The 18,811-nt window shown below is 35.5% G+C and overlaps 1 long non-coding RNA gene and 1 pseudogene across 1 annotated transcript; one reads left to right on the top strand and one right to left on the bottom strand.

Moving 5' to 3' along the window:
* The window catches only part of LOC106760436, a 15,007-nt pseudogene extending 2,160 nt beyond the window's left edge, over positions 1–12,847 (bottom strand).
* On the top strand, positions 7,284–8,699 carry LOC111242624. Its single transcript, XR_002669907.1, has 3 exons — positions 7,284–7,328; positions 7,428–7,491; positions 8,327–8,699. It is a non-coding gene; the product is annotated as an uncharacterized LOC111242624 (long non-coding RNA).
* Positions 12,848–18,811: the final 5,964 nt, after the last annotated feature.

Below are 18,811 nucleotides of genomic sequence, written 5' to 3'. Positions count from 1 at the left end.
ACATTTGAACATGTGTTTGTTATGTTGAAATTGAATTTGTGAACATGTTTTTATATGCAGGTCTGTTTTTGTGGTAGTGGATATCATAAAAATAGACCTGTAATTTTAAAAAACTGCAGGGGAATATGCTAGTTGTTACCACAACCGCGGCATATAGTTCTCATTTTTTATTTTTTTTTTTAAAAACAGACATATGGCCGCAGTTAGTGCTAGAACCGCGGCATATGCCTGTGTCTTTTACCGCGGTTCCAACCGTGACATATACTGGAACAATTTTTTTTTTTTAAAAAAAATTGGGTTTAGGCAACGGTTTCTTGTACAACCGCGGCATATTCCCCAATCTTTTTACCGCGGTTATAACCGCGGCCTAAAGTCTCTGACTTACTACCGCGGCCTAAAGTCTCTGACTTACTACCGCGGCTGAATATGTCGCGGTTCGTAAACCGCGACGTATAATAAAAAATAACTGTGGTAATATCCCCTCGCTACACTAGTGTTCCCACCCTCTAAACATGAAATTGCACATAGCACTGAATTGCAAAGTATCATTAATGAATACCCTGAAGTTGGAAGTCATTATCATGATTGTTTTCGTTGCAGGAAAAACTAAAGAACAACATAGCACTATCTTAGGAAATTTCTTTCGAAACGAGAAATGCATTTTTGATACCCTGCATGTGCCATACCAGTCATCTTCCCTTCCAAGCTTTTCGAATAGCAAATTGAAATAAGAATGGTTAAGAGGATCAGGACTGCATACTTGGATGCCATTATTGGGACTCATATATGGATAATACACATCAAGATATTGGTCAGAACCATCAATGCGCATGGCCATTGGAGACGCCTCTAAGTTCAAGTCTTTTTCAAAAAAGTTATATCCTTCATGCCCATAACCAATTATCACTTTAAATTTCGGCATTATGCATATACTACCTGGTAGTTGATTAAGCCTGCATCCATCAAGGATAGTAGTTCAAGCCAAACAAAATTTCCTATTGAAAATGGCAATTTGGCAATGGCTGTGAAGTCTAAATATATTGTCCTTATCTTCTCCATCTTTCCCAATACTTCTGGGAAACTCTCAAGACTTAAGCATTTCCGAAGATCCAAAGTTTCGAGAGATGTCAACATGATGCAAGGTGCAAGAGTTTTCAGCTTGGTGCAGTGTTTAGCACTAAAGAAGCTAAGCTTATCAAGAAACCCAATCACTTCATCAATGTTATTATAATGGTATATGCGGTTGTCAGAGTAACACACAATCAAAACGAAAACAATGTAATTCATAGTAAAAGAAATGTAGTTAATAGATGAAAAAGAAGAAAGGAAATGAGATGCTAACACTTACAGGCAAAGGATGAAGAAGACGAACAATGAAAATGAAAAAGGATAAAACCCCTTTGTGTCTGACGTGAATAACAGAGAAGAAATCTGAAAATTGTTTTGTATGTATTACAGCAAAAAGGGAGAAAACAAAAGGTAAATAAAGAGGCTAAAGGGAAATGGGTTGGGCTTCCAGAACCGGCCCAATAATATACTTTCATCCCCCCTCAAGCTGGGAATAAATATTAGTCATACCCAGCTTGGATTTGAGATACTTGAAGGTAGATGGAGCGAGAGGCTTGGTGAAAAGGTCAGCAGCTTGTTCATTTGTTGAGATGGGAAGCAACTTTAAGAGTCCATTGTTGATCTTTTCTCTAACAATGTGACAGTCGATCTCTATGTGTTTGGTGCGTTCATGAAACACCTGATTGGTGGCAATCTGAATAGTTGAGCGATTGTCGCAATAGATAGTAGCAGGTGGAGTAATGGATATGCGAAGGTCTTGAAGGATGTAAGTCAACCATTGTAGTTCACAAGTGACATTAGCTAAAGCCCGATACTCAGCTTCAGAAGAACTTCGAGAAACAGTTTGCTGCTTTTTTGGATTTCCCAGAGATTATAGAATTACCGAAGTAGATGGAATAGCCAGTGATGGATTTTCTGGATTCAGGACAGGTAGCCCAGTTGGAATCACTATAAGCTTTGAGTTGATTGGTGTTTTTATTTTGGAGGAAGATGCCATTACCAAGACTACCTTTTAGATAACGAAGGATGCGGTTGGCAGCTTGTTGATGTAGGGTGGTAGGGGTGGAGACAAATTGGCTGAGATTGTTAACAGAGAAAGTGGTGTCGGGTCTGGTGTTGGTGAGATATATAAGGCGTCTAATGAGTCTACGGTAGGAAGAGGCGTCTTCATCCTTAAGGAGGTCTCCTTGACTGGATAATCGTGAGGAGTGTGCCGTAGGAGTGGGCATAGGGGCACAATTAAGCATGCCAGCTTCTATCAGGAGATCAAGGGTGTATTTTCGTTGACTGAGGTGAATGCCAGAATTATTACGAGCGACTTCCAAACCGAGAAAATAAGTAAGATCACCCAAATTTTTGATATGAAAGAGATTGTCGAGAGAGGTGGTGACGTGTTGTATCTCGGCGGCGTTATTGCCCGAAAGAACAATGTCATCCACGTAGATTAAGATGGCAGTAGTATGACAAGTATCATGTTTCAGAAAAAGAGAGTGATCAACATTGAAACGTATGTAATTATTTGATAAGAGAGAAGTATAAAGTTTTTCATACCATTGTCGCCCAGCTTGTTTCAACCCTTATAGAGATCTTTGAAGTTTGCACACTTGATTTGGCTTGTGAATAGGGAGACCAGGAGGAGGTTGCATGTAGACTTCTTCATGTAAGTCACCATGCAAAGAGGCATTGTTGACATCAAGTTGCTTTAAGATCCATTGGTTAGAGGCAGCAATGGCAAGAAGAAAACGTAAAGTAGTTAATTTGGCAACAGGGGCAAAGGTTTCAAGATAGTCAAGGCCTTCAAGCTGAGTGTATCCCTTGGCAACAAGACGGGCTTTGAATCTGTCAATAGACCCATCAAATTTATGTTTTATTTTGTATATCCATCGGCATCCAATAGCAGTTTTTCCTGGGGGAAGATCAGTAATGATCCAAGTTTTATTGACTTCTAAGGCTTTGAGTTCATCATGCATAGCTTGGGTCCACTGAGGTATTTTAGACGCTTCTTTGTAAGTGCGAGGTTCAGTGGTGGAGGAAATAGATAGAACGGTGTGCCTGAAATCAGAGGAAAGCTTATTGTAAGATATGAAATCAGTAATAAGATACCTGGTGATGTTGTGGGTTTGGAAATTCGTGAGGTATGTTGGAGGACGTTTGGATCGGGTTGAACGTCTGATAGTATCATTGTGTTCATGAACATTGTTGACATCGTCACTAGAGGCAGTTGGTTGATCAGGATCAACAGTTTGTTGGACGTCCACGTTGTCCTCATTAGTGTTGATGACAGGGTCATTGGGAGTTGGCACAAGAATACGATTATTAGGAAAATTAACATTGTCATAATCATGATGATAATTNTGAGGAATAGGTAGAGAAAGAGAGTTAGAGTCATGAATATTATTGTGAGAAGAAGTATATGGAAAGCAATCTTCATGAAACAACACATTACGAGAAATATCTATCTTATGATTTTGTAAATTAAGAAACTGATAACCTTTTGTGTGTTGTTTGAAGCCAAGAAAAACACCAGGAACANCTNTTGCATCAAGTTTCTTCCTGTTGGCAGCTAANGTGGAGACATAACAGAGACAACCAAACACACGTAAAGCAGATATATCATAAAGTTTACCATTTAATTTTTCATAAGGAGTAGCATTGTTAAGTAAAGTAGTAGGCATACAATTTATCAGTAAGGCAGCACATTCAGCAGCAAAACACCAAAAAATAGTAGGTAAATTAGCTTGAAAAAGGAGGGAACGAGTGACATTCAACAAATGCTGGTGTTTTCGCTCAACAATACCATTTTGTTGTGGGGTTTCATTACAAATGGTTTGATGGTTAATGCCTTTAAGGGAAAAGAAGTTATGCATGGCAAATTCAATTCCATTATTAGTATGTATGGTTTTAACTGTTGTTGAAAACTGGTTTTCTACATTAGTAATAAAATCAATAATGGTTTTTCTAACAACAGATTTATTAGGCATGGGTATCAACCAAGTGTATCAGGAGAAATCATCCACAATAGTCAGAAAATACTTAAAACCACGCATAGAAGTAATATTACAAGGACCCCATATATCAACATGAATAAGAGCAAAAGTATTCATTGTATTAGAGTTGTTATCATGAAAAGGTAACTTTTTCTGTTTTTCACGATGACAAGTATCACACATGTATATAGGATGATGAACAATGAAAGGGTATTTAAGTTTGAGAGTATGTAATCTGATATCAGAAGGATGTTCTAATCGTAGATGCCATAGGCGAGTATCATTTACAATACTGTTAACAGAACAGACAGTAGGCATATTTGAGGAAAAATCTGAAACATATAGGCCACCAGTGAGTTTAACTATAGAGATCTTCTCTTTGGTCTGAATGTCCTGTATAGTACAACCATGTAAAGAAAAAGTTAGTTCACAATTATTGGAATAAATTAGTTCAGATATAGAAATAAGGTTAAACGAAAATTGTGGGACATAGAGAACATCAAAGAGTTGGATCTTACTGTTGAGGTTAACAGTTCCGGAATACTCAAAATAGACAATAGTACCATTGGGTAAAGCAATTTGAATGGGTTTAATTCTTTTATAAGAAGAAAAGCTTTTTAAAGAAACACTTATATGATCTGTAGCTCCAGAATCAAGAATCCATTTATTTTTAAAGGATTTAGAAGTAAGAGTACGAATGATATTACCTAAAAAAGCTTGATTTGCAGAAACAAAGCCAATGTGATGAACTTGGGCTGAAGTAGAAGAGTCATTCAGATTGTGATTTTTGAAGAGATTAGCCAGTATTTGAAACTGTTGTGATGTAAGACGAATGGATTCAGTATTGTCCGAATTGTTTTCTTTAGTATTTCCATTGTCTTCTTGAACAGATGTTTGATGAATCTGAGCGCTCTTGTTGTAGAGTTTATGTCTTTGAGGGTATCCATGCTTTTTATAGCAGACTTCCACCGTATGGCCACTTTTATTGCAATGAGTGCAGTGTCTTCTATTATTCGGAATATTTTTGGAGCTTCTGTCAGAATTAGGAAAACCATTTTTGCGGTAACAAACAGCTTCGTTGTGCCCATATTTGCCACAATAATTGCAAGTGGTGGAAGAGGTTGAAGTGGTGTAAGCGGTGACATTATTAGAATTGTTGTTATCTTGAATCTTGGCCGCGCAACCAGATTTCCAGAAGAAAATTGTCTTTCTTGTTGGGCCACTAAGGAGAAAACTTTGGTGATGTCCGGAATGGCATCCAAAAGGAGCACATGAGAAGTAACATTGGTGAACTGATCATTAAGCCCACGCAAGAACTGCATAACTTGGTCTTCCTGCTTTCTTTGTTTCAAGATTTTCAAAACTTGACAATTACAGTCTGGTTTACAGGTACAAACAGATTCTAACCAGAAATTTTCGATTTCGTCCCAGAGAATGCGAAGTTTTGTAAAGTATTCGGAAATGGTGAGGTCACCTTGGTGAAGGGTAGCGATATCATGTTGAAGGCCTGAAATGCGAGATAAGCTTCCTTGAGAGAACTTGTTCTTTAGATCAATCTAGATTTCTGAAGCGTTGTTCATCCATATTATACTATGACGAATGTTCATAGAAACAGAATGGACAAGCCACGATACAACCATGTTATTCCCTCGAATCCAAGCAGCGTGTTCGGGCTTATCGGCGACAGGTGGTTGAAGATTTCCAAGAACTACAAGAAAATTGTGATTTACCGACTGATATTTACATACGGATTTTAATCAGTAGATAACACAAATATTACATACGGATATTATATACGGAATTATTAAAGTGAATTATATACGGATTTTATATACGGATTTTTATCTACCGATTTTTCCGTATGTAAAATTCGTATGTAAAAATTAATTATTAAAAAAATAAGTTATTTTACATTTAATTTTAAAAATAGTTAATTATTTAAAATAAAAATCAGATGATTTTTTTTATGCGTTTAGTGACTTTAACTTTTGGTTGTGGCGCTCTCTCAAATTCGAAGTTTTCATTGTGGCGCTCCCTCAGACTCGCTTGAAGATCTCTATGTCCCGACTCTTGCTTTTTCCTTCTTTTTGTAATAAAGAAATTGTTGTCAATTCGTTGAAAAACCCTTGTCTACAGACGAGGTGAAAACCCTAACGCAGGACCACAGCTCGCGCCTTAACAGCGCACGGCTCCACAGCTCACGCCTCCACCGCTTGCACATCCATTGTCGAGCTCGGTGTAGGTTGATCTACTTTTGAAAGCTTGCACCGTTGCCATTGCGTGACGAAGCATTCGTTCGACAACCACCACCGCATCTTCTCACCTCCAGCGAGGGTTACGAAGCTTAGGGTAAACTACTTTTTTGTCTTTTGTTCTTTCTGCTTCAACCTTAGGAACAGAAAGGCGATGGGAAGAGAGGCGTGAAAAGAAGAAGGTAACAAAGTCTTGCTGCTTTAAGTGGAAAAGTTTAATTGCATAAGCTTTTAGGAAAGGCTTTGTTGGTTCGGAAGAGTTGTAGTGGAGAAATGGACCACTATGGGGAGATTAAGTCATTATACACATTTTACTTACTGTTTGTGATATTAAACCTGAAGTTCCTCTTTAGATGCAAGTCAATTTCTTTTGGTTTAATTTTGATTTTTAATTTTAGGTAAGGAAAAATCTTTTGGGCATATTTCAATCTATTATGGATAAACGAAGAAATGAAAGGAGGGAAAAATTACTCTGTAAAGGCCAAAGATATGATGGTGAAGATGTTGACGATCGAAATGGAAGAAAATTAGGTGACGGTGATGTTGTTATTCATGAATTTGTTGGCTTTTCTTATTCAGTCATTAGCATGCACTTGGGGGTTTTGAATTTTATGTACTCAATATGAAGCAAGAGTTAGAGAAACTCCAATTCTCCAATCCTTTTTATCATAGGGATGCTTGACATATATGTTAGCTAACTGTAATGTTATTATTATTGGTTGAAACTCCAATTCTCCAATCCTTTTTAGCATATATAATGGCATTAAATTGATTTGTTCTACTAAGTCAAAAATTGCCTTAGCCACTATCGAATTCTCTAATTGATGTGCTCTACTAAGTTAAACTTTTTTCTAGTAGTGTATAGAGTTTATACACATAAAATGGTTGTAGAACTTATCCTAATTCAAGCATGTTTCTTCTGTTCCGCCAATGGGATTAATTTTGACTTTTTCACAGCTTTTCCTGCACAAGTTTTTAATAAAGGAACAGGACAAAAGCCTCTAAGGATTATATTTTATAGGTATGTATTTATAATGTATGTTAATAATGATGCAAGTGGGAGACTATAGTTTGTTTTATAATTAATGAATGGTACTATGTGGTGAATAATATTATGCAGGACATATATTTTGGGGTGACTATAGGATCTGCAACTCAAATTTCTATCAGATTTCTATGTTGTGGTAAGGCTGAAAAAGCATTTCTAATGGAATCTTTATTAAGATATTTTGTTTTATTGAGTATTNAAATTGTTTATATTTTTTTATTTGAAATTCTTTTTAAATTTGTTATCTTAGATTGTCGTATTACTTTTATCAAAATCAATAATTGGTCCCTTCGTCTTATAATAATAATAATCTGACCATCTCATTATTTAACACATTTTTAATAAAAATAATAAAAATTACTTATCTTTTAGTTTTAGCTTTAATATTATTTTATATTAACACATTGTTTCATTTTTATTCTTAAATAAGTTACCAGAAAAATTGAATGAAATAAACTTAAATATAAAAAAATGTTGAATAAAGTGAATTAAAAATACTCAATTTTACAAAATACTTAAAAAAGATTTAATTAAATGTAAACAAAAGATATTTCTTTCATTCTAATAGTGTTAAATGATGTCATGGTGGAGAGAATGAGAAGTATTTCTCAGCAAAAGAGAAGGACTATACACATTTCAGAAATTGTTTTCAAGTTAATGTTAATTGGCTCTAGTATCTGGGAAAGTATTATTTTCTATTTTTAATCATGTTGACAAGTGCTAACTGTGGAGGGCTGTTTCCTGATTTCTCGGCCTTAAAAAATATCAAATTTTTTCTTAACCAACCAACCATGCCATTCTGGTTGTCTCTAGTATGAGCCCACAGGATTTGATTGAAATACAAAATAAGGATTAGTTTTGACATAGGCCCCACCAATAGTTCCAAATAAATACAAAATTATGAAATGTTGGGTTGAAGCTTCTTCAATTATCAAATATTGAAAGACGTTATTTTGTGTGAATGATTGCAGGGTTTAGTGATAGAGAGAATCCAAGATTCAATATCAGAAGAGGATAAGAGGTTGATCTATCTTCGAGATGGAAGTGGAGACTATTGTCCAAGTTTGAGGTTGAAAGAGAAGGACTTTATGATGCCAAGGAAGAACTTTCCGCTGTGGGATCTTATATGCAGAGATCCTTCATTTCCTAAGGCTGAGATTCATGGCTGGAGTGATGGAGAAGAACTTGAACAAATTTTGTTGCACTTGATCAACAAAGTATCAATGGAGCAAAATTCTCCCTTCATTTCCTCTTATTGCAAGCTTCAGACACGTCACTGCTCATGAGGCTTTGCCCAAAGCTCTACCAGTTCGACCATATTTTCATGGTTTTGTAACTTTTGCAATGGACCAAAGTAGAATATAACATGACTAATTTTTGTCTCAATAATATAAGTATATATTGCATAGTCAGTTACCTTTGCCTTAATTTCTGGAATATCTGATGACAATCTAGTTACAATGAGGTAGGACCATTCAATTGTAAATATCACGTTTTAATAAAAATTGAGAGATATTTGGTATTATAACTTATAATTTGACAATTTTATTTGATTTTTATCAGTATATGAAACTATTAGTTATAGGTTGTAGATGTGAGATCATTTATTTTTTTTTTATAAAATCATAAGTTACATACGGATTTTTCCGTATATAAATTACATACGGATTATATATATGGATTTTTTCGTATGTAATTTATATATGGATTTTACATACGGATTTTTCCGTATGTAAATTTAGCTACGAGGGTATTATATACGGATTTTTGTCCGTATGTAATCCGTATATAATCAAATTTTATATACGGATTTTTGGTTTTATATACGGATTTTGGTTGTAGATAATTGCGATTTTTCTTGTAGTGAAACTCAATCTTGTTTTTGGCACTAAGAGCCGTCAACATTGAATGACTCCAAGAATGGTAGTTGGTATCGTCAAGAACGGGCGAGACAAGAGCAGTAGCAGGATTTTCACTCGGATGAATGTAGAGATAACTGTTGGCTTCTGCCATTGCAAAGAAAACAAGAACAGAGAACGCGCAGCAGAGCCCTTCAAAGGAAGAGCTCTGATACCATATTATAATGGTATATGCNGTTGTCAGAGTAACACACAATCAAAACGAAAACAATGTAATTCATAGTAAAAGAAATGTAGTTAATAGATGAAAAAGAAGAAAGGAAATGAGATGCTAACACTTATAGGCAAAGGATGAAGAAGACGAACAGTGAAAATGAAAAAGGATAAAACCCCTTTGTGTCTGACGTGAATAACAGAGAAGAAATCTAAAATTTTTTTTGTATGTATTACAGCAAAAAGGGAGAAAACAAAAGGTAAATAAAGAGGCTAAAGGGAAGTGGCTGGGCTTCCAGAACCGGCTCAATAATATACTTTCAAATGTTAACTAAATTACAGCATCTATCGAGACGCAGAGTTGTTAAGAGTGACGCCTCTCGTAGGCTCGGTAGATCAGTTAAGAACTTGCAATCTTCAAGGTTTATTACAGACAACGATTCCAACATCTGCAACATAAAACAGGAATGGGTCAAATTTTTATCTCTTAAGGTAGAAACTCAAGTTGAGAACAAAACCTTTGGAAGATATTATAAACATGCCTTTAGTGGTTTGAACATCTGAAGGCAACTTTCAGGCATAAGGATTATCTCAAAACGTTTGGGATTGAAATCAGAAGGTAAAGATGGAAAAGGATAGCAACTCCAGTCTAGCACTCTCAAACTATTTGGTAGATGCTCGGGACCTGTAGAAAAGGTTGCGTCTTCAATTATCAATATTCTCAAGTTCTTCATTTCCTTGAAGGCTTTTCCATTCCATTGCACTTGAATTTTGTTATACCCTCTCAGCTTTATGAATTCTATTTTATCATATCCCTTCCACGCCAAAAATATAGTTTATCCACTTTAATTAGCTATGCCATGGATAAATATATAAATATTAAATGTAGCATCTATTCAACAAAATACGTAAATTAGTAAAGGAAGATGATATTTTAACACCATTTTTTGACACCATTTTGACACTGCACACGTGTCAAAATGTGATTGGACGATTTCAAATTAAAAAAGTTGAGGCAGGGCTATATTTGGAAGAGAAAAACCAAAGTTTGTTTTTTTAATTTGAAATCGTCCAACCACATTTTGACACGAGTGCAGTGTCAAAATGGTGTCAAAAAATGGTGTTAAAATATCATTTTCCAATTAGTAATAATAAAGGGATGAAAAGAGAAAAAATTGAAGAGATGTTTATGATACCAACATACAGTATTTTCTTCCAAAACATGAACAATGTCCTCGTTAAACCATAATCTACTACGTCTGCCTGGCTCAAGTATTGATTCCTACCTCACAATTTCTCTACCTGTGTCACGAATTAGGTTATGCATTCTCACAAAACCAAGAGAATCAATCTTTATGAGAGATCTGTCAACCAATGAGCTTTTAGCAATGGAGTGAAATTACCCAGTTCACAAGTATTGAAGAAACAAGCAATGTCTAAGAAAATTCCCTTCTCATTTTCTTCCAAACCATCGTAGCTTACTTTAAGTATTTCATGAATCTTCTCATGAGGAATACTTGCATATTTATCTAATGCGGAATGACACTCATCTAAACTTTTTCCAAATAAGTGGGATCCTATAACTTCCAGAGCCAACGGAAGGCCACACGCATAAGAAACTGCACGTCTGGAAATATTCATATGAGGTGGATCAACTTTACCATTTTTGAAGGCGTGCCAGTTAAACAATTCCAAAGCATTTTCAACGTGTAATGGTTTAACCTCATATAAGTTTACCAGTCCATGAGCCTCTAGCAAGTGTTTGTCTCTTGTGGTGATGATGATTATACTTCCAGAGCCAAACCAATCACATCCCCATGCAAGTACCTTCAACTGCTTTATTTTATCAACATCATCAAGAACCAGAAGGACCTTCCTCCGTTGAAGTCTCGATTTGATTAACGGTATTCCTCTATTGACATCTATCACTTTAATATCTTCTTCATTGAGTATTTCAGAAAGTAGTATTTCTTGGAGCTGGACAATCCCATGCTTATCAATCGCCTTTTCTCTAATATCAGGGAGAAAACACGAACCTTCAAAATGCCAAAAAATAGTGTTATACAGAGCACGAGCAATCGTGGTTTTACCTATACCCCCGATACCATAAATTCCTATCATATTCACAGCAGACCCATCTCCAAGGAGAGATTTCACTCCTTGCACTGCATGCTCCAGCCCAATTGGATTATCAGCAACATGTAAAGGGATGTACTTTATCTTTTTAGATATCTCTTTAACAATCTTTCTGATAAACTCATATTCTGATTGAGACCTATCCATTGTAAGAAAACATGTCAACTAACACTAAAGCATTATTCTGTAATTCAAATTCCATAAGAAAATAGAAAATTCTAAGATTTACAAATATTAGAATAGTGTATAATACCTAAGATAGAACAAAATATATCTAAGTAAAAACTTAGACGATTTCACATAAATTAAATTGTAATTAACATTTTCTAAAATAATTCGAGTCTTTAAATAATATCATAAACTCTACCATTTGATCTAACACAGCTGGAAAATATATTCTTTTTAACTATTATTTTCATATTTTACTATCTCCACAATTTTCTATATTCTATCAATATTTTTTTTCACAACCTTAAAATATACTAACAATATTTATGTTTAGTTCCTTCATTTCAATCACTACTAATCACATAAAAACTTGCATCCATTTCTTAAATTTTATAAATCAAGATCGGTACGATTTTTTTCACTTTCCTTCCTTATTAGTATTAATACGAAATTTATCGGCAAAAAGTGAGATTTTATATATATATATATAAACCAAAAGGAGAGTTGATAAAAGGAGAGTATGAAATACCCATGTTGGAAATGCCAGCCTGATAGATTAGCTGCTTCGTGTAAGGCCTTCCTCCACTTTTGTGCCTTCTCATTGTCAGTCATCGTGGAACTTAGCTTCGTGTTTTGACAATGCTTCTGCATAAGTTCCAGTCTGATGTCGAACTTCTGATGGATCCACCTCATAAAATATTGGATAAATCGATCGACGTTCTTCCTTGGCGCATTCAAGGATCTTTACAAGTTCATTTAAACAATAGGTTGAAGATGCATAGTTTTTGGAGAAGACAACGATGGAAATCCTTGAATTTTGAATTGCGTGAAAAAGAGCAGGAGTAATTTCTTCCCCTTTTCTAAGAGCTTCCTGATCGATGAAAGTATGAATCCCCGCTTGGCACAAGGAACGGTAGAGATTATCAGTAAAGTGAAAACGAGTGTCTTCACCTCTAAAACTTAGAAAGACATCGTAAATCCATGTACGATTGGGGGAAGACAATGATAATGAGCTCCGTTCCATGATTTAAGAACTTCAAAATTGCTATCAAGGATGAGAAACAAGGTTGTGATGAGTGAGGAGCAATTAGCAAGTAGTTGTATTATATATAATGTTGCGCTTACCTACTTTAAATCTAGTAAAATAAATGACACGTATAAAAATATTGTTAAAAAATGTATCATATGATTGCCCTTAAAAATAATGTTAAAACGCGTGAATGGAAAGCTCACATATTCATTGACTTCATCGTCGAGGGAACAAATTCATGATGACTTTTCTTGGCATACATTGACATGTCATTTCTACCCCCTCAGCCTGCCCTAATCCCATTTTCAAAGTAAGTCCTGTATTTTTCACCCATTCAATAGAGGATTCAGTCTCTCATAAGAAGTGGGTAGGCTGGGATAGGGTGGAATTGACCCCTAAATCCAAAATGTCACTTGCTTTCATAATTTTCTATGTGAAGTTTATGCTTTCTTGCTATTCAACGATCTTTCTAGAATTCTTGCTATCCACAACTCAATCAAGTTTCTTCGTTCTCTCTTCCATTAGGCCAAAGGACTTACCTCCTTCATCATCTTCGGGAGCATTAACAACTAAATTATTGGTGATAAGATGATTATGGTTGGTTGCAGGCCAAGAAAATATTAAGATGTGGATTTGAGAGATGGTGTGTGTCTCTTTGGGTGTTTTCCCATTTGGAATCATGATCTTATGCTATGTAGATACCTAAATAAGAATATACGCATACTTAAATGTATAGTTTAAGGTGAAAGTGTAATTTTATTCTGAGTCAACCAGGAAGGAGAGTTAATAGAATCAGTTTAGTCAGATTACTGTTTTTAACACAGTAATCATTCATTGTTTGTTAGCTAGCTTTCCTCTTTTATGTTTTCTGTTTTACATTTATGTTTTCGGTTTTCTTTGTTAAGGAACTCTATAAATAGAGTTCCTCCTTTCTTATTTTTCTCTTGTAACATGATACACAAAGTAATGCAATATAGTTTTCTATCTTCTACGAAATGCTTATCAAACACTAACCTCAGACCCACGCTCCTCTTGGTCTTCTCTTTATCTCCTTCTACTTTGCTTCTTCATCGCCTGGAGGGAACGAACCCTTGATGTTCATCTGCAGAAACGCCATGGACTCTTCTCACAGCTCTCTTTCTTTCTCACTCGTGCTTCTCGGTCTCATCTCCCACCTACCTCTCTGACACCAGAAGCTTCTCGCGAAAGCCTCACAGACACTTGCTTTCTTTAATTTGCTTTTGGGTTCGGAAAAAGCATTGGGCCGGTCTCACAGATTTGGGCCACTTCTATTATGGTATCAAGAGCAAGAGCTTTCGCTGCCCAGGTTCTTGATGATTCTTGCCTAGCTTCTTGATCCTAGCTTCTTGATCCTTTTTCTTGCCTTTTTCTCTTCTATGGATTCATCAGATCAGTCAACCAATCCTATCAGCCCTTACTACTTGCATCCTGGAGAGCATCCAGGCCTAACCCTCATCTCTCAAATCTTGAATGAAAGTAACTACTCTTCTTGGAGTAGAAGTATGAGAAGAGCCCTTCTCTCCAAAAATAAAATCAAGTTTGTTGATGGGTCAATCAAGAAACCCGAAAGAAATGACAAATTGTTTGATGCATGGGAAAGATGCAATATGATGGTTCTCTCATGGATTATCAAAACACTCTCACCACANATTGCTGANAGTGTGATATATGTTGANGATGCTAAAGAATTATGGGATGAATTGAAGGAAAGGTTCTCTAAAGGGGACTATTTCAAGATTTCANATCTNCTACAAGACATTCANTCAATTAAACAGGGTGAAAGAACTGTTNATCAATTTTTTANTGATCTCAAAATACTATGGGAAGAGTTGGAATCACTTAGACCCATACCCAAGTGTACGTGTAAGGTTCCCTGCAGTTGTGATCTCACAAAAGTCTCATTGAAGTATAGGGAAATGGAACATGTTATCTATTTTTTGAAATTTATCATTCAACAAGAGAGACAAGAAAGATTTGAAATTGGACATACAGGGCAGAATCATCCTAATGAAAACAACAAGGTCCTGGTTAATATGACTGACAAACACAACAATTGGAAGACTGACCAACCTTGGAAAAATCAAGGACGTGGTACTGGGTCTTATGGACAAGGAAGAGGCAGAGGAAGAAATCCTAATCATGGCAAGCAATGTTCTTACTGTAGTAAGATGAATCACACTGTGGATGTATGTTATTCAAAACATGGTTTTCCTCCTTGGTACAAAAAGAATGACAACAATCAAGATAGGAAAGGGGGATGGAACTCTACTAATGTTTGCCAAAGCAATGCTGGACCAGACACTGCACCCCAGGGAAATATCAATACGGTTTTAGACAAATTCACACCAGAACAGATGGAAAGACTACTCAAGATGATTGAGAAAGTTGATGAACCCACACATAAAATCAATCACATGCAGAGGAACGTTACAGAAGACAAAACAGGTACTCCTTCCTGGATTATAGACACTAGAGCCACAGATCATGTGACCCATGAGAAAAAGAATTTTGTTACATTTTATAAGATTAAACCCATTAATGTCAGATTGCCAAATGACTCTACTACCACTGTTGAATATGCTGGAACAATGCAATTTCCAAACGATATATTCCCTTTTAATGTGTTATATATACCAGATTTTTGTTTCAATTTAATCTCTGTTCAAAGTCTAATAAAAGACTTGGACTGCAATCTAATTTTTTCTTCTAAGCTGTGCCAGATAAGGAAGAACTCTACATTGAAGACGATTGGGTTTGCTAATGCTTACAAGGGACTCTATTACTTACAAGTTTTCTCAACTATTGATCAAGACAATATTTTGCCATCTGTTTTCTCCTTTAAACATGTTGATGTAAACCTCTAGCATTGTAGATTAGGTCATCCAGGACATATGACTGTGAAACAAATCTGTGAACAATTTCCTTATGTTCAAATGAATGCTAATGATGTTTGTGACATTTGCCACTATGCTAAACAACATAAAATGTCTTTTCCTTCAAGTAATTCTATATCTACTGAGTGTTTTGAACTTATTCATTGTGATATATGGGGCCCTTTTTCTGTTACTTCTGTCCATGGGCATAAGTACTTTCTTACCATTGTTGATGACTATAGTATGCATACTTGGATATTCCTAATGAACAATAAGAGTCAAACTAGGAACTTATTACAAAATTTTATTACTAAGGCTAGAAATCAGTTTGGTAAGACCATTAAGAAAATTAGGTCTGATAATGGCCCAGAGTTCAATTATAGCAGCCTATATGATCAAGAAGGTATAAGTCATCAAACTAGCTGTATTGAGACGCCTGAGCAGAACTTAGTTGTGGAATGAAAACACCAGCACATAGGGGAAGAGTGATTAAGTAGGTGAAAGTCTAATCTTAACGGTATAAAATGGTAAAAAAAATTACATTTGAAACTACTGAATTTGTTATATAACCCATGTAAGAAGTTTAGATATGATATATTAGTAACTCACTAGCAGTTAGATTGGTATTTCAGAAGTAGGTTAACTTAAGGAAAAACATTTTTTAAAAACACTTTTTTAACAAGTTTTTGACAATTAACAACACTTTTTTAACAACTTTTTGACAACACATACGTGGCAGCTTGTGATTGGTCTGTTTTAAATATTTTTTAAACATAAATTCAAATAAACCAATAAAATGATGACACGTGTCCCGTGGTAAAAAAAGTTGTCAAAAAGTGTTGTCAAAATATCATTATCCTTAACTTAATAAGGCATCTTGTCCATACAAATCAAGAGAGGCAAGATACATATCATCTTGTCATTTATAGTTCCTCAGGAAGAGCTGATTGTTGAGTGTATTAGTGTTCTATTTTCTAGATTGGGAAATTCATCCCTATAATTCTGTAAAAAAATATACATTTTTTCTGTCATAATAAAATAGTTTTTAGATTGGAAAAAACACATTAGGGCCATGTTGGGATTGTTGTGTATCAGACTCAGACTTCTACTCAAGGCTGGAAGTCAGGGTATTTTTGCTTCAAATAAAAAATAATTCCCAAGTTGCATCCTTTGGCAAGGTACGCTTCCACTTCATCAGCACCTTGGTAATTACTCGACCCCTTTTCTTGGTTGTCATGCGATCTAAAATGGCTTCAGGTTCCTTTATTAGAGTATCTCCTTCTACTAAGCTTGGAAGACTTGCAGAAGTTACTACATCACCCACATGCTTCTTCAATTGAGATACGTGGAACACATCATGTTAGCTTGAACCAGTAAAAAGCTTTATCTTCTAGGCCACTGCAAAAATCTGCTCAAACACCTTAAATGGGGCATAGAACTTGGGTGACAGTTTCACGTTGCATATAGTAGCTATAGAATGTTTGTAAGGATGCAATTTGACGACCATATATGTCATCAAAGTTGAACTTCCGTTGTTTGTAAGTATGTAGAGTTTATGGGTTTGGGTCATCTTTTGAGTCAATTTCTTTGATTTTATGATGCTATTGTTTTGTCTTATTGATGGGTGTCGCCGCCCAATCAAATTTGATTGCAATTTAGAAATGCAGTATAATGCTAGGAAGTGACTCCTAGGTCGTCTCTCAAGGACCAAACTGTGGTTCAAGAATCAGGTCTCACACGAATTGGGGGGTTTGTGAAAGGTTTGTGAATGCAGATGAACTAAATCAAAAGACGGATGCAAACAGAAATGTAAAACTGAAATGCAGACAAAAACATAAAAACGGAATCAGATACAGAATAAAAACGGTCATGACAATTAAATTAACACAATCAAACGAGACATAATAGACGATATTAAAATAAACAGAAATAATAAACTGAACANGACAAACAACATGAGAACAATAAATTGAAAATTCCTAAAACAAGACATGAAAACTAATTTAAATACACTTGGAAAGTAAGAAAAAAAAATATAAAAATAAAAATCCAATGCTATTAAAATGTAATGATGAGCTAAAATAAAAGAAATGATCAATAGTAAATAAGCAACAATGCACCCTGGACCGTGGCTTTTGCTAAGTGAACTAGGATAAAAGTGTGCTACATTTTAAAAGGNAATCAACACCATATAAAGTGAATAAACTCTCCATTCCAGCACTACTACTCCAAGAAAAACGAAAATAAATTGATTATTTTTTTTTTAAACTAATTAATCACCGTGATGCACGATTTCGTTCAAATGAATCTGCGTGTGTCAGCGTAAGAAATAAAGAAATCACTGTGTATGCTATCTAAAGGAAATTGAAAAGAAATATTCCAAGCATGTGCTTAATTTCCAACAATTAAATTCTTGTGTGCATTTCAAAAATAAAGTAACGTGCTTAAAAAAAAACAAAATGGTGAATCAACGCTTCATCCAAAACTCATTAAAAAAAATCCGTGCAACTGGTGCAATGAAAATTGAAAAGAAAATGNTCTTCCTTCTTTATCACAATGCAGTGTAAATAAACCTTCAAGAGCTCAACATCCACTAATGTTTAAAAAAAAAAGCCAAGTAAATTAATGCCAGAATTTCTACACTCAGTGGTCTAATATAGCAAACAAAAATAAAACATGCTTCACCCGTAACCTTCCATCTTCAATATCCAAGATATCTTTTTTCAATTGAAAGCTCCCTGCATTGAATAATATTCTCTGTTGTGCGTCCGGCGGCTCTGCCTAGGAATAGCCTATGTAACTGTGACCTCTCCTAGGGTANCNTGTCTCTCATACTGNTGGACCCCCTTCACGGCTGCAACTCTTTTCCAAGTGCACCTCCGTTCTTAANGTGNTNCTGCCTCCAAATTGTGTTGGACCNTGGAGTAGGCGTTGGGCCGTGTGGAGGCCNCTTGCCAGCATGTTTCTTGCACNAGCCCACAATAAAATTTGGNTGCTGCAATGTGTCCAGACCGTGACAGNTGCTGGTNTGTGGTATTTTCCTTGCAATGGGCCCTTGCATTGCTACGTGTTGCCNTGCATGGTGCTCTTCTCCCAATATTCCAAAAGCCAATGAAAATCTCCAGCAAAGAAAATGTGCCGCGTCCAAATGTTCCA

Source organism: Vigna radiata, chromosome 1, assembly GCF_000741045.1.
Source record: "Vigna radiata var. radiata cultivar VC1973A chromosome 1, Vradiata_ver6, whole genome shotgun sequence".
Taxonomy (NCBI): Eukaryota; Viridiplantae; Streptophyta; class Magnoliopsida; order Fabales; family Fabaceae; genus Vigna; species Vigna radiata.
The sequence above is the reverse complement of the archived record's forward strand: the minus strand, read 5'-3'. Positions and strand labels throughout refer to the sequence as shown.